General features: G+C 39.6%; 1 long non-coding RNA gene across 1 annotated transcript in view; it reads left to right on the top strand.

The window, feature by feature from the left end:
• The first annotated feature begins 2,167 nt into the window (after nucleotides 1-2,167).
• LOC129149672 (uncharacterized) overlaps nucleotides 2,168-14,850 on the top strand; it is a 47,317-nt gene continuing 34,634 nt past the window's right edge. The window contains exon 1 of the long non-coding RNA XR_008556527.1: nucleotides 2,168-2,209. This is a non-coding gene — a long non-coding RNA (uncharacterized LOC129149672). The remainder of the gene's footprint in view (nucleotides 2,210-14,850) is intronic.

The following is a 14,850-nucleotide window of genomic DNA, read 5'->3' as shown; positions in this document are numbered from 1 at the left end:
TAAGGGTTCAGTCCTCGTAGGGTGATACTGAGAAGGAAATAGTCACACAGAGCGAGTTAATATACCCTAGATTAGAGCTCACAGTGTTTTGCCTGAAGCTTAACTTGCAGGCAGGCCAGGTCTAGCAGAGCCAGTCAGAAATCAGAACTTTCCTACCGCCTCCAAGGGTGTCCTTGAGGTAGCCGCCTGGAACTGCTTCTGGGAACCGAGAGGAGAGGCACACACACCCACACTCAGGGCACGGCCAAGGTCTTCATTGTGTGAAGCCTACCGATAGCCATTGACATTGCCCTTTCAGAGAACTGTGTGTGACCTCCGATTCTTTCTGGTGCCAAGGGCTTTTGTTCTATTGTTACAAATACTTCTTTTCTTCTGCTAGAGACCCTGAAGAAGATAAGTAGTTTTTCCGACACATTTAACATATTATTTTTACCAAATAAAAGATATGAAAATCAAATGGAATAAAAATGCTTACTATAAAGAGCCTCTTGCTCCTTCCCTCTCAGACCCAGTCTGGATCCTCAGAGATGATTCCTCCTGACTACTTGAATTGCAGTCCTGAAGGTCAGCTGCTCTTTCCCTTCATTCCTTGTACTCATTTAAAATATGGTTGAGTAAGTAATCCTTTAAAGCACATAAGTTTGAAAGGTAGAAAGTGTTTTCCCTGAGATTTTAAACTGAAAATCCCTGGGATTCACTTGCCTGAAGTTTTCTTAGAGTTCTATAAAGCAATACACATCTAGGAATTTGTTTTACATAATAAAATTGCTTTTATTTGTTACATGCCTTTATTTTTATTATGTTTACATATTAATTGCATATATTTATAGATTATACATCTATATTTTATTAATCCTCACCCAAGAATATTTTTTCCATTGACTTTTTTGGGACAGTGCGAGGGAGGGAAAGTGGGGAGAGAGAGAGAAACATTGATGTGAGAGAGCCACATCAATTGGTTTTCTCCTGCACAGGTGCCCACCACAGGTGCCAGGACCAACTTGCATCCCAGGTATATGCCCTTGACCTGAAATTGAATCCTTGATCCATTGGTTCACAGCCGATACTCTAACCATTTCCCATCACAGGCCATATTAATTGCATGTACCATGTGCATGTAATACACCAATAGCATGTGATACATGCAATTACATGAATTATTTTAGTTGTATTAACTCTCTTGAAATCATCATTTCAAGCCTATAAGACACTCCTATTATCTTCACTTTACAGGTGTGGAAACTGAGGCACAAAGGCTTAATACTCTGTCCAAGATAACACAGCTAGTAAGCAAACTTTTATTTATTTATTTTTAAATATTTTCATTGATTTCAGAGAGAGGAAGGGAGAGGGAGAGAGAGATTGAAACATCAATGATGAGAGAGAATCATTGATTTGGCTGCCTTCTGCACACTCCCTACTGGGGATCGAGCCCACACCCAGGCATGTGCCCTTGACTGGAATCGAACCTGGGACCCTTCAGTCTGCAGGCTGATGCTCTATCCACTGAACTGAACCGGATAGGGCGTAAACAAACTTTTAAAATTTGAGGATCATTCTTAAATTAGATATATACATATCTCTTTCCTTTTTAAAAATATTACTTTAAATATTATAAGAAGTCAGGAAGGTTATAAACAAACTTTCCAAAATGCCATGATTTATTTAACTATTCCTATATTTTTAGACTTTTTACTATGGTAAATAACATTGAAAAAATATCCTTGTACAGAGTCACCCTCTACATTTTTATTCTTCCTTAGGGTCCCTGAAAGAGAAATCACTAGGCCAAAGAATATGGGCATTTTGTTTCTCAGACAGGTTGGATCCTTCCATGCTTCCCCAGTCATGTCTGTCTTAATATTTTATATTTGCCAGTTTGTCAGATGCAAATGGTATTTTGTTCTAAACTTACATAACTTTGATTATTGGTAAAGATATGTACCTTACACCTTTTAAATGTTAATAGAACACACGCTTTTCTTTCTTTTTCACTTTCCATTTTCTGCTCATCTACTGGAGTCACATTTATTTTGTTTTTCTTCTTAGCAACTGTCACCTTACTTTTGAAAACAGCTAGGAGCTTCCTGACCCTCTCTCACCCCTTCTTCCCCTTAGATTGTAGCTTCTCAAGGGAAGAACCTGTCTGAAACTGAAAACAACCGAAAAGAAATAACAATTGGAAGATGGCAGGCATAAGAGAAACCAGGTGATGACTTTTGAACCTCTTTTTATTTTTTACCTTTGTGCATTTTTTTATCTTTATGCATTTTTTAAATTCTTTATTGATTAAGGTATTACGTATGTCTCCTCCCTGCCCCATTGCCACCCCCAGCACCTGCCCTCACCGCCCACCCCCCCGCCCCAGTGTCTGTGTCCATTGGTTATGCTTACCAGTATATGCATGCATACAAGTCCTTTGGTTGATCTCTATCCCCTCTTCATACCCTCCCCTGCTTTCCCTCTGTGGTTTGATGGTCTGTTTGATGCTTCTCTGTCTCTGGATCTATTTTTGTTTATCAGTTTATGTTGTCCATTATATTCCACAAATGAGTGAGATGGTGTGATATTTATCTTTCTCTGACAGGCTTATTTCGCTTGGCATAATGCTCTCCATCCACACTGTTGCAAATGGTAGGAGTTCCTTCTCTTTTACAGCAGCATAGTATTCCATTGTGCAGATGTACCACAGTTTTTTTTTAAATCCATTCATCTGCTGATGGGCACTAGGCTGTTTCCAAATCTTAGCCATTGTAAATTGTGCTGCTATGAACACAGGGTTGCGTATGTCCTTTCTGATGATGTTTCTTTCTTGGGATATATTCTTAGAAGTGGGATCAAGCTTCTTCTCTGTACTTTTTCAGGTGTGTGTGACACTCTGTATTTACTCAGACCAACAGGTAGAGTCTGTTAGTTTATCTGTGAACTACAAAATTATAGAGGCTCATCTTTCATCTCTGTATTATCAGTGCCTAAGACAATTTAAAGCATATTATAGAAGATAATTTAATGACTTATGTTTACTTTTAAATAGATGAATGAAGGAAGATTACTATATAAAAACATGGACGCATCGGACCCTCTTACTGCTTCTTTCTTTCTTTCTTTCTTCTTTCTTTCTTTCTTTTCTTTCTTTCTTTCTTCCTCCTCCTTTGTATCCTCCTTCTCCATTATCTGTGCCTTCCTCTTCTTCTTTGATGCTTTAGAAAACTTTCCTTTTGCATTCCTAAGCCCTCTTTCTAGGCACGGGTTTTGAGCAATAGATATTTACAGGGTTTTCCAAATCCTCCCAAACTCATGTGGATGATTTACACATCGGGCAACCTGAGACTTGTGTCTCTACTTTGAATGTTCCACCAGGGTGAGGAGAAAAGGTCATGTAAGGGCATTCTCCTACAGTTACAATTGCACCAAGGTATAAACCTGCAAAGCACAGAGCAAGAATCTGTATTGCTCATTGTTCCATTTCCACATTCCTGGCATGCAGTAGCCATTCTATAAATACTTGATGGACACAATTTGCATCTCTCACTGTTCTATTAACACTTTCTTGAATTCTTCTCTTTTCAGTGTCTTACAGTGTTGGCCTTTAAAGTGTCCAGAGTGCAAAATTTGCTATTAGTTTGATGTTTTGAAATCTACTCTTATTAATTCATCCCTGTTACATCGACTGGGTGATTGTGTTCCTCCAAATTTCATATGTTGACACCGAATTCCCCATGTGGTGATGTTTAGAAATGACACTTGGGGCAGGAGGGAGGTGATTAGCATGAGCATGGAGCTCTCATGAATGTGATTTGTGTCTTAATAAAAGACACCCCAGAAAGCTTCCTTGCCCCTTCTGCCATGTGAGGGGGACACTCATCAGACACTGGATCCTGGACTTCCTAGTCTCCGGAATTATGAGTAATAAATTTCTGTTATTTATAAACGACCCAGTCTATAGTGCTATAATGATAGCACTATTACGGGCCAATCTAAGACAATCCTTAATTGATCTTTCTTGAGTTTGGTTATTAGCTCATCTTCTAGCATCTGTTCTTAATATTGGTGCTTCCCAAGACTCAGTGTGATGCCAGACTCTCACCTCCCTCTACCCATGCTGCTTGGGCCATTAACACCATTCCAATGGCATCAATCATTTCTTACTCTTGAACTCCAACTCCTGCTCACACCTCTCTCTGAGCCTCAGGCCTCTATTTCCAGCCATCTCCTGGATAGATTTGCCTGCAACCTTGACAGGCATTTCAGACTCTGCCTGTCCAGGAGGCCATGCCTTCAGAGTGTACTTTTTCTTCCTTCCAGCAGCTGTCAGAGATTGAGAATATTTTAGCCACAGCAAATACTTGCTCTTGAATGTATGTCTTAAAATGTAGTGACAAATATTTTTATATGCCTAAACTATAAATATGGCCAATTGTGTTTGCTTTGGGGGAGGAAATTGAGAATCTGGGGTGGTAAGAAAAGTTACTCTTCACTGTATATCTTTTGGTAGCTTTTTAAATTTTACACTATAACATGTATATTTATTTAAATAATGATAATGAAACATGTAAGGAAAGGAGATGAGAAATGTTTACTATAAAAATTCACTTATCAAAAACTGACCTCACTGGACCCAGAAGCGGCTGCCCCATTTTCTTCCAGGGCATGCTTCGCTGAAAGGGAGAGTGAAGGTGGGGTAATTTATTCACAGGTAAATGCTCCTTTTAAACAAGCCTGCTCAAAGGCAGGGATAGTGTTTCAAGTTCTGAAAACAAGTTTAAGGGTGTCTGAACTTTAAACATTCATTCATTCATTCATTCATTCAAAAACACTTGAGTTTTAGGCACTGTGTTAAGACCTCAGGACACAAAGTTAAATAATTCATAGTTCCTGGGCTTGAATTCCTTGAAGTCTAGAGACTGTGAATGACGTGCTAATGAGCAGAGGATATTTGGGGCATCTGGCCTGGCCTGTGAGAATAGAGGGTTTAGGCAGTAAGGGCAGGCTTCCGGAAAAATGGAAGTCTGTTTTCACTCCTAAGATTGACTTGAAGAAACCTCATCTCAGCCTTAGGAGAGGCGAAGAATGAGAGGAAGAGAGGCATTCAGAGGAAAGACACTGAGACACGGGATGGCATGTGGTTAGCTATGGAGCCACAAATAATTTTGAGTTGTCAGAGTATGAAGTACAAGGTTTTAGACTCATCATCTTCCTTACCTTAATTCAGGAACTCAGGCCATGTGTCTGTGTTTAAAACAGGGAATGTTCATGGTTCCCAACATTCCACATTTCCTGCAAAGTTCTTAATATTGGTGTTTGCCTACTACACTGCCTAAAATCCTATTCATTGATGTAAGGCTTCCTAACCTTTCAGAAGACCCATAAAACCTATACATTTTTAATGTAAAATTGTGCATACATGCACATGTGTGTTTTTCCAAGGAAGAGAGTGCAGATATCTATCTCATCAATAGTTTCCAAAAGGCATTCTCTCTGTCTCTCTGTCTGTCTCTCTCTCTCCCACACACGCACATACACCATGCTCAAAACATGAATACTTATGCTAAGTGAAATAAGCCAGTCAGAGAAAGATAAATATCACATGATCTCATTCATTTATGGAATATAATGAACAACATAAATTGATGAACAAAAACAGATCCAGAGACAGAGAAGCATTGATCAGACAGTCAAACCTCAGAGGGAAGGTAGGGGAGGGTGGGGGTAAGGAGGAGAGATCAATCAAAGGATTTGTATGCATGCATATAAGCCTAACTAATGGACACAGACAACAGGGAGGTGAGGGCATGAGGGGGGGGGGGGGGTAAGGGGGGGAATAAGGACACATATGTAACACCTTAATCAATAAAGAAATTTAAAAAACATACAAATACTTCTTTAGTTATAAGCTTTTAAAATGCAGACAACTCTGGCAGAGTTGAAGGAACTTTCAGACTGTTGCAGAAGACCAAAGAAAACCAAGGATGCTTCAAAGAAGAGGAGGGACACTGTTTAAGACACCGGCGGACTCAGGGAACAACCTTCCAAATCTGAGTGAAGAAACATGCAGGGGGCTTTCCTTTATATCTCCCTGTGGTCTTTGTCCCGCAAACATGGATTATGCTTCCGGTCCTTTTCGCGGGCCTTCAAGAAGGCCCCCAGATATTGGGGGTCTCCAGGCCATATCTGATGGTCTGGCCTGGCGCCAGTGTCAATAACCCTCCCTCTGGAACAGTGCACTGTCCACAGCCCCATGGCCTCTGTAACCAGTTCTGCAAGACCAGTATCTGGGAAGGAGGTAGGGACTTAATTATAGGTTATCAAGAATGTTCACTGAGCTTGCTGGCATGAATTCAGATCACTAGCCCCAAATATCAGGTTTACATTGGAATTAGCCCTTTATAGCCTTCTCAAGACATTTATTGCAGCAGTACCCTAACACTGGGCAATCCCTGCCCATGAGTGAAAACTACTTCGTCCATCTGACGTCTCCAGCTATTACATTTCGGACGGCTCCATATTGGGTGATAGGGCTTCCAGGGTGCACAGACTATACTATTTTTATACCTAGCAGCCACTGCACAAATCCATGTAAACTGTTGACTCTGAAGGTGTTTAAGGGGTAGAGCTGTATGATCCCACAGAACCCCTCATTTAAAAAATATATGTTTTTATTATTTCAGAGAGAAAAGGAGAGGAATAGAGAGATAGAAACATCAATGATGAGAAAGAATCATTGACTGGCTGGCTGCCTCCTGCACGACCCCTACTGGGGATCGAGCCTGAAACCTGGGCATGTGTCCTGACTGGGAATCAAACCATGACCACCTTGTTCATAGGTCCAGCTCAACCACCAAGCCACACTGGCCAGGCCCCTCTTTGATTTTCAGAGCCACAGTCCTCCCAGCTGCCTGGGAGTTTGCTATGTAACTATTTCATGTATAATTATGTGTGGAGCTATAAAAACTCAGTCCATTAGCATGTATTTAAAAGTAAATATGCAATCTTGCAGCAGAACTCTGATACATGAATTAGGCCAGAAGTTGTGTTTCTTCCTGCCTAGACCAAACTTAGTTTCTTACAATGCTATTTTTAAAAAAGTCTTTTTGTTTGTTAGTTTGAGGAAGTGACAGAACCATTTCTAATGGAAATTTGTATTTTTTTGCCTGACATGGTGCACCTACAGAGAAGGATAAATGAGAATGTGTTATCTTAGGGAAATAATGAATATGGTTATTTATTCAATTAATTGATTCTTATGTTCTTCCTTTACTCAGCCAGTTAGTTATGTCAGGGTGCTTCAAGTTTATTATGATTTTATTTGTCCTGCAATGAAATTGACAGAAAGACAATAACATAAAAGACAGGTTTAATTTTAAAAGATACCATATATAGAAGAGGGAATATAATTGATTTTTTCATTAACCAACACTTTTTCTTCTTTGGTAAAATCTTCCTTTCCTCCTTACTTGCCCATATTTATGACACATATTTTACTATCAATCTAATTTCTGTCCTCTTCCAAAGAACCCCGAGAATAAATGATCCTTTTATTGATTTTTTGAAATATTTTTCTTTCCTTTATGTGCAGTATAGTGATTAAGAATTGGGTGTCCAGAGTTCTTAAACAGTATGCAGATGATTGAAGAAAGTAGAAGAGATCACATTTTTAAAAAATATGTTTTTATTGATTTTAAAGAGAGAAAGGAAGGGAGAGGAAGAGAGAAAGAAAAACATCAATGAGCGAGAACCATTGATGGGCTGCCTCCTGCATGCCCCCTCCTGGGGATCCAGCCTACAACCTGGGCTTCTGCCCTGACTGGGAATTGAACTGGTGACCTCTTGGTGTATGGAATGATGCTCAACCAACTGAGCCTTACCAGCCAGGGTGTGAGACCACATTTTAAATCTCAATTTTGCCCTTAACTATCTGTGTGGCCTTAAGAAAATGTTGTCTTCACTCTAATATTCACTTTCTGTTATCTGCAAATAGAGTTTTTGTGAGGATTTCATAAATAAATGGGATGACTTACAACCATTTGTTAGTTATGTTTATTCTACATCATTTTCTGCATCCAATATGCAGATGATTGATACATTTTAAAATGAGATATGAATACGGTGTTAGAAGTCAAGAGAGTGGTGATGAGTGTTGTGACTGGAAGGGGTCTTGATGGGGCTCCTGGTTCTGATGACCTTCAGTCTCTGAATCTAGGTTTCGGCTACACAGGTGTGTTTACTTTATGAGAATTTATCAACTCTATGCCTGTGATTTGCACACTTCTCAGTGTGCATATTATATTATAATGATGTTTGCACTATTTAGCAATAAAAGAAAAAGATAAAAGGAAGATGTGACTATTATGTACATTTCCTTCAAGTGCCTTGTAAACATAAGTTCCTCTCTGAGAAATTCCAATTCTGAAAGAAATGCAAACCCTAAAGATATTTAATATGAGAGACGGAATTGGCTGCAGATGAATCTTTGAGTATATAAATCTCAGAATATTTTTTGATGTGTATTGAATAAATATGAAGTTGAGCAATTGCAGGATAAAGATATATGAAAATACACATTGTGGAAAATTGGTTTTATAAGTTCTGAGAAAATGCACAGCAAAGATGCAAAAGAGGAACATAGATTTAGTCAAGAAGTGACACTTAGAGAATGTTTTTGAACAGCATTTTGAAGCAAGGTAGGAACTGAGAAAGAATGACACAAATAACTTTTTAATAGCGAGAATGCATGTAAAATATGGACGTGGGAACCACACAATGTTCACAGAAAGGCAAATGGTTTGTTAGATTGGCTGGGGGTGGGGCGGGTGTTGCAAAGAAATGATGAATGTAGAGCAGTTTGCAAAAGGCCTTAAGTGTTAGGGAAATGTGATAGCTCCTTTTGTTTCTAGGCAAAGTGTAAACATTCTTATTACTGTGCAATGTCAACACAACCTGACCTTGTATTTCACACATCGCCTCGCTGTTTGACACACAATTCAAAATAATAGACATTTAAATACCACTCTGTATCATGGTCCACAAAGTTTCCAAGATGGAATTGGTATTTGGAATAATCTGAAGGATTCCCCAAATAAGATTCACCAAATTTAATGTGGTAAATCTGTATGTGCAAGTTCAAGGGTGAACCCCAAATTAAGTAATTCTCTGGACATGGTAATGCTTTAGCTCCTGAATCTTTCTAAGGACAACGAGTAAAATAACTGTAAATGCAAATGTGGGCCAGTATTTATTTAAAGAGTCTTGTTTGATACCCAACCTCCAGCAGCCATAGCTGTAATTTGTGGCTCTCGATAATGTTCTTAAACACTGCCACCTACTGGAACTTCTTTGGAATGCTTTGCACAACGTTCAAGTAGAACTCCCCCCATTTTTAAAAAATTTATGTATTGTTACTCTTAAGTTGAAAATTGTTGATGTTTTTCTTATCTTCTCAGAGTTGCTAAGAGGCTGAGTTTTGGACTGAGACAGATCTCATTCAATCAGATCTGGCCACTAGCTGATTTTGTGGTTCAGGTGAATTTCTCAATTTTTCTAAACCTCAGTTCACTCATCTATAAATTGGAGCATTATGAACATCTGAGAGCTAATCCATGTAAAACGCTCGTGTATAGTGTGCATTTAATAAATTATAGTTATTTATAAAAACTGTGATAATGACTTGGAGGTTTAAATGAGCTATATTGAGGAATGCACTTGGGATCCTACTCCAGGTTGCTTAGATTGTTGATTATTTTTTTTTACTAGCTTCTGAAACGGAAATTTTGGACTGGAACCTGGATTCTTTGTCTGCCAGAATCAAAGAATGAATTCACAGGCAGAAAGTGGTATAGCAAAAGTGGAGCTTTATTGAAGAACAAGTACAGACTCCCTCCCACATGGAGAGAGGGAAAGAGTCCCACAGAATGGACTCCCACATGGGAAGGGGAAAAGGGTCCCACTGAGTTCCTTTTCCCTATGGCTTATAAAGGCTGCAGATCCTGGTGCCTTGATCTCCCCTCTGATTGGTCACTCTTCCCTTGACTGGTTACTATAGTAACTCCTGGACATGTGAAGTTCTCCCCCCTCCTTCCTTATTATTTTCCTATTCCCTTTGGGCTTTTTTCTTCTCCTTCTGGATGAAGGGCTTCCTTCTCTTTATTTTGTAAATATAGATCTTTTGCTGTTCCCAGCTCCCTCATCCTATGGAAATGTACCTGTTTCAGCTTCCCTATTCTATGGAAATATACCTTTGCTGCTCTACAGCCTTGTGCTTCCTCCATGGTCCCCTTAATTTCCAAAATTTCTAAAATTTCCTAAACCTGTCCCATCTGACCCCTAAAATTCCTGTTTCACTTCTGCGAGGCCAATATGCAGCCATTAAAGGGAACATTGATGGGGGAGCACCAGGGAGAAAGCACTGAAGAGACAGCTATGAAGCAGTTACAATGTGCAAGAAGCCTGTTGTTAGTGCCATTCAAAGACCTTAGGGTTGATATCTTTTCTAGGAACCAGATACAGGCAGCTAACACAAGCAACATTTTGCTCAAGGCAAAAAAAAAAGGAGTTTCTTTTAAAAAAATATATTTTTTTATTGATTTTAGAAAGGAAGGGAGAAGGGAGAGAGAGATAGAAACATCAATGATGAGAGAGAATCATTGATTGGCTGCCTCTTGCACACCCTCTACTGGAGATGAAGCCCACAATCCAGGCATGTGTCCTTGCCCGGAATTGAATCTAGGACCCTCAGTCCGAAGGCCTGCACTCTATCCACTAAGCCAAGTCGGCCAGGGCAAGGACTTTTCTTTATGCTCAGAGAACACTCAGATAATAAACATGGTTATTTTACCTGCAGAGGAAATGGCACGAATACTGAAGATGAGATTTAGAAAGCTTTTCAGTGTTGAGCAAACAGGTTAGTCATAAGGAAGGAATGGCTTGAATTCATGTGGAAGGAAAAAAAAAATAGAAAAGTCTGCAGGAAGAGATGGTAAAAAGCTAAAAACCAAAAGTTGGGAGCTTAAATTTAAGAAATGACAATTTGTCCTTGATACTGTCTCTTTTCAGGATGAAAATATATTTTTAGCTTGAATTGCTTTATTGATTGGCCAGGTTGTGTTACATGATTTTTCCATTGCCATTTGGTAGACATTTTTGGAGGCCCTGGTTGTCTCACTGTAAAATGGAATGACAACTAGGACCTCACAGAGTTGTTGTGAGAATAAATTAGATCGTGCAAGGAAATGCCTTTTGTCAGTTGTGCAGTCTCTTATTTGGTTTTAAATCTCCTCTCTGATAAACATAGCCTGTGATGGGACACTGGAAACTAATCATCGCACAGATATACTAGTGAACTTGCTAGACTAAGACTCTCCATTTTATTCATATTCCTGAGAGAGTAGGTTTGGTTAACAGTCTGAATATTTAAAATCATTTCTCATTGTAAAAATACAATAATTCTTGCATTGTTCTTAAAATTCATTTTAGACTTGAATTCATCTCCTTAAAAATAATCTTTACTGCCCTAGCCAGTTTGCTCAGTGGTTAGAGGGTCAGCCTGTGGACTGAAGGGTCCCGGGTTTGATTCTGGTCAAGGGCACATGCCCAGGTTGTGGGCTCGATCCCCAGTAAGGGGTTTGCAGGAGGCAGCTGATCAATGATTCTCTCTCATCATTGGTGTTTCTATCTCTCTCCCTCTCCTTTCCTCTCTGAAATCAATAATATATATATATATATTTAAAATATTTATTGTTGAAAGTATTATATATAGTCCCCTTTTCCCCCATTGACCCCTTCTAGCCCATCCCTGTCCCACCCCCCACTCAGGCTTCACCACCCTATTATCTTTGTCCATGGGTTATGCATATTTGCATGCAAGGAAGGAAGATCCAAGACCCAAACTGTAAGAGAACATTTATTTAGTAAATCACAAAGGTAGAGTAAGTAATTCCTAGAAGAAATGGGCTGAGGAAACGAGTTATAGAGGTAAAGGAAGGGCTCTTGGAGCTTGGGAGTGAGGAAGCTACTGGTAAGTGCCTGAGGTGGGGAGGGGGAGGGGGAAGGGAAGGGAAAGGCACTCGAATGCTCCTAGGAGGAAGAGCCCAGTGGGTCCTCTGTCCTAGAGACATTTTTTAAATGTATCTTTATTATTCAAAGTATTACAGTTGTCCGCCTTTTTCCCCTATTGACCCTTTTAGCCTGCACTTGTGCACATCCTCCCCCCCACAAGCCCCAGGCCTTCACCACACTATTGTCTGTGTCCATGGGTTATGCAAGTATGCATACAAGTTCTTTGGTTAATTTCTTCCCACTTACCCAGCCCCGCCTTCCCTCTGAGATTCATTAGTGTGTAATTAAATTTTTTGATGTTGACATATTTTTCATAATGCCTAGACAAAATAGAAACAGGTGATGCCAACCTTGACTTGTCTATTTCTGAAAAGTGACTACAGTAGTGATAGTCAAATGGATAGTTTTACTTAGCTATTTTGTTCTGTTATAGAGAACTACATGTTTGAGGAGTTAGGTTTTTTTCATTGCGGTATATCACAAATTCTGCAGAGGAGAAAGTTCTGGCTTCTGGAGGACTTTGCTTCATATCCTTTTTCTGTGTACTAAACTCTTTTGGACTCTGCCAAGTGTAAAATGTGGTTCATGGGGGCTCGAGGGCAGGGATTTCTGGAGAGGTGAGCCTAGGCGAGTGTCTAGCCTCTCAATGAATATCTCTGGACTACCGACTTCCTAAGAGAGAAGGAAGAGATACTCTATCTGTCCTCAGACACCACCTCAGGTTTGTTCAGTATCACATTCCCTTTGTCTAGCACAGGGCTCGGCAAATAGTATATGTTCAAAGAACATGCTTTTTGGAGGATAAATGAGATTAACGATGTATGGTGTTAACACCTGCCTTTTAAAAAACAGCACAGTGGTGGCCATCATTGATTTCTAAATCCTCAAATCTCTCCTTTCCCCCCCTAAAATTTGCAGAAACTCTGCTTTTTACTTTAAAAAGTCATTCTTCAATTACACTTGACCTACAAAATTATATTAGTTTCAGTTGTACAACATAGTGATTAGACATTATGTAACTTACTAAGTGATCATCCCGATAAATCTAGTACCCACCTGGCACACATAGTTATTACAATATTATTGACTATATTCTCTATGTTGTATTTTACACCCCCGGAATCCTCAAATCTCTTCACTGTAAGGCTCTCTGACCTAATTGCGGCAGGGAAAATGAGTTCCTTGCTCATCACTTTTCTGGGAGCGCTCTCCCCTGCCATGGCAGGTACATTTTCCCTTTCCAGTCAGCCAGAGATCACAGATGGCTCTATTCTTGGATTTTGAAAGTATCAGCTCTTTGCAAGGTGTTGCAAAGCTGCTGCAAAATTACATAACTATCTGCCTTCATCTACCTTCTATCGCAATGTGCCCTTTGCCTTATCCTGTTTATTTTACACCAGGTCTGTACAACTGACTCTGAACACAACAGTAGCATTGATTTTTGTGTTTTTACAAAGGAATCCTTGGGACAAACAACATCCTAAATTTGCAGCTGTTACCCTCTCCATTCTCATTTTTGTGTGTGTCCTTTTCTACCGATTTAAGCACTTTTACTTCTTCACCCTTAAGTATCGCTGCTATCCCACTGTTTAGTCCTTGTTTCAGAAGCCAGGCTCCGCTTGCAGTCAGATCAGATGCCTTGCAATGAAAACCAGTGTCCTTAGAAGATCTCTAAAATTCTGTTGCTAGCATTATATTCCATTCCCATTTCCATGTCAAATTTCATGAGGAAGAGCTATTCTTCCTCCACCATCCTGAGGCACCTTAGCTTTAGAGGCATCACATAGAACCTACAAACCTGGGGCTTGTTGATGGCAGTGTATGGGTCACTCAGGGGATGCAAACACAGGTCCGAGTGACCCAGAGTGGGACTGAGGGGTTTTTCTCTGCTAAAATCCAACTTGATGGTAAACTGTAGATTTAGGATGGCCTTGGAATGCAAGGTACCCACTGGAGAGAGTGCACGTAACAAGCTAAGAATTCTAGGGATTAATAGAAAAAGGACGAATAGAAAATCATTGCTGACTTCAGGTTCTTAAGTCTATGTTTAACATCTTTTATAATTTTTGAGTAATTTGGGGCCATGATCTCTTCAAAACTTTCTTTGGCTGCATTATCTCTGGACAAAGATCTTGATTTAGTCATAGAAAAGAAATAAGGGCAAGGTCACTGGCACAAAATGAGTGAGTGGGGAGTGATGAGCTAAGACTAGAGAAGTGGACATGGACCAGGTTATACAAGTCCTCGTTAGTGAATGGTGAGAATTTGGATTCTGTTATCACTTTTTATTATGGAAAATTTCAAATTTACACAAAACTAGAGAGAATTGTATAACTATTTATTATATACTCATCACTAGTTTTAATTACCAATTTATGCTTAAACCATTTTTCTTTATGCCCCTACTTTCCCGCAATGCACCAGAAAATTTTATAACACTATCCAGACACAGTGTTATTTATAAATACTTCAGTATCATTGAAAGATGGAAACTCTTCTTGACATAATCACAATACCATCATTACACCTAAAATATAAATAATTATTTCTTAATATTATCAACTATTTTGTTGATGTTCAAACTTTCCCCATTGTCTCAATTTAGTTTTCATTTATTATTATTGCTATTACTAGAGGCCCAGTGCATGAAATTCATGCACTCAGGGGAGGGGGGGAGGCATCCCTCAGCCTGGCCTGCACCTTCTTGCAGTCTGGGAGCCCTCGTGGGATGTCCAACTGACGGCTTAGGCCCGCTGCACTCTCCAGCTGCCAGAAGCCAGTTCCAGCATGTCAGCAGGG

This window comes from Eptesicus fuscus, chromosome 7 (genome assembly GCF_027574615.1).
Source record: "Eptesicus fuscus isolate TK198812 chromosome 7, DD_ASM_mEF_20220401, whole genome shotgun sequence".
In the NCBI taxonomy this organism is placed as follows: domain Eukaryota; kingdom Metazoa; phylum Chordata; class Mammalia; order Chiroptera; family Vespertilionidae; genus Eptesicus; species Eptesicus fuscus.
Note: the sequence above shows the minus strand (reverse complement) of the source record. Positions and strands in the feature narration are given on the sequence as shown.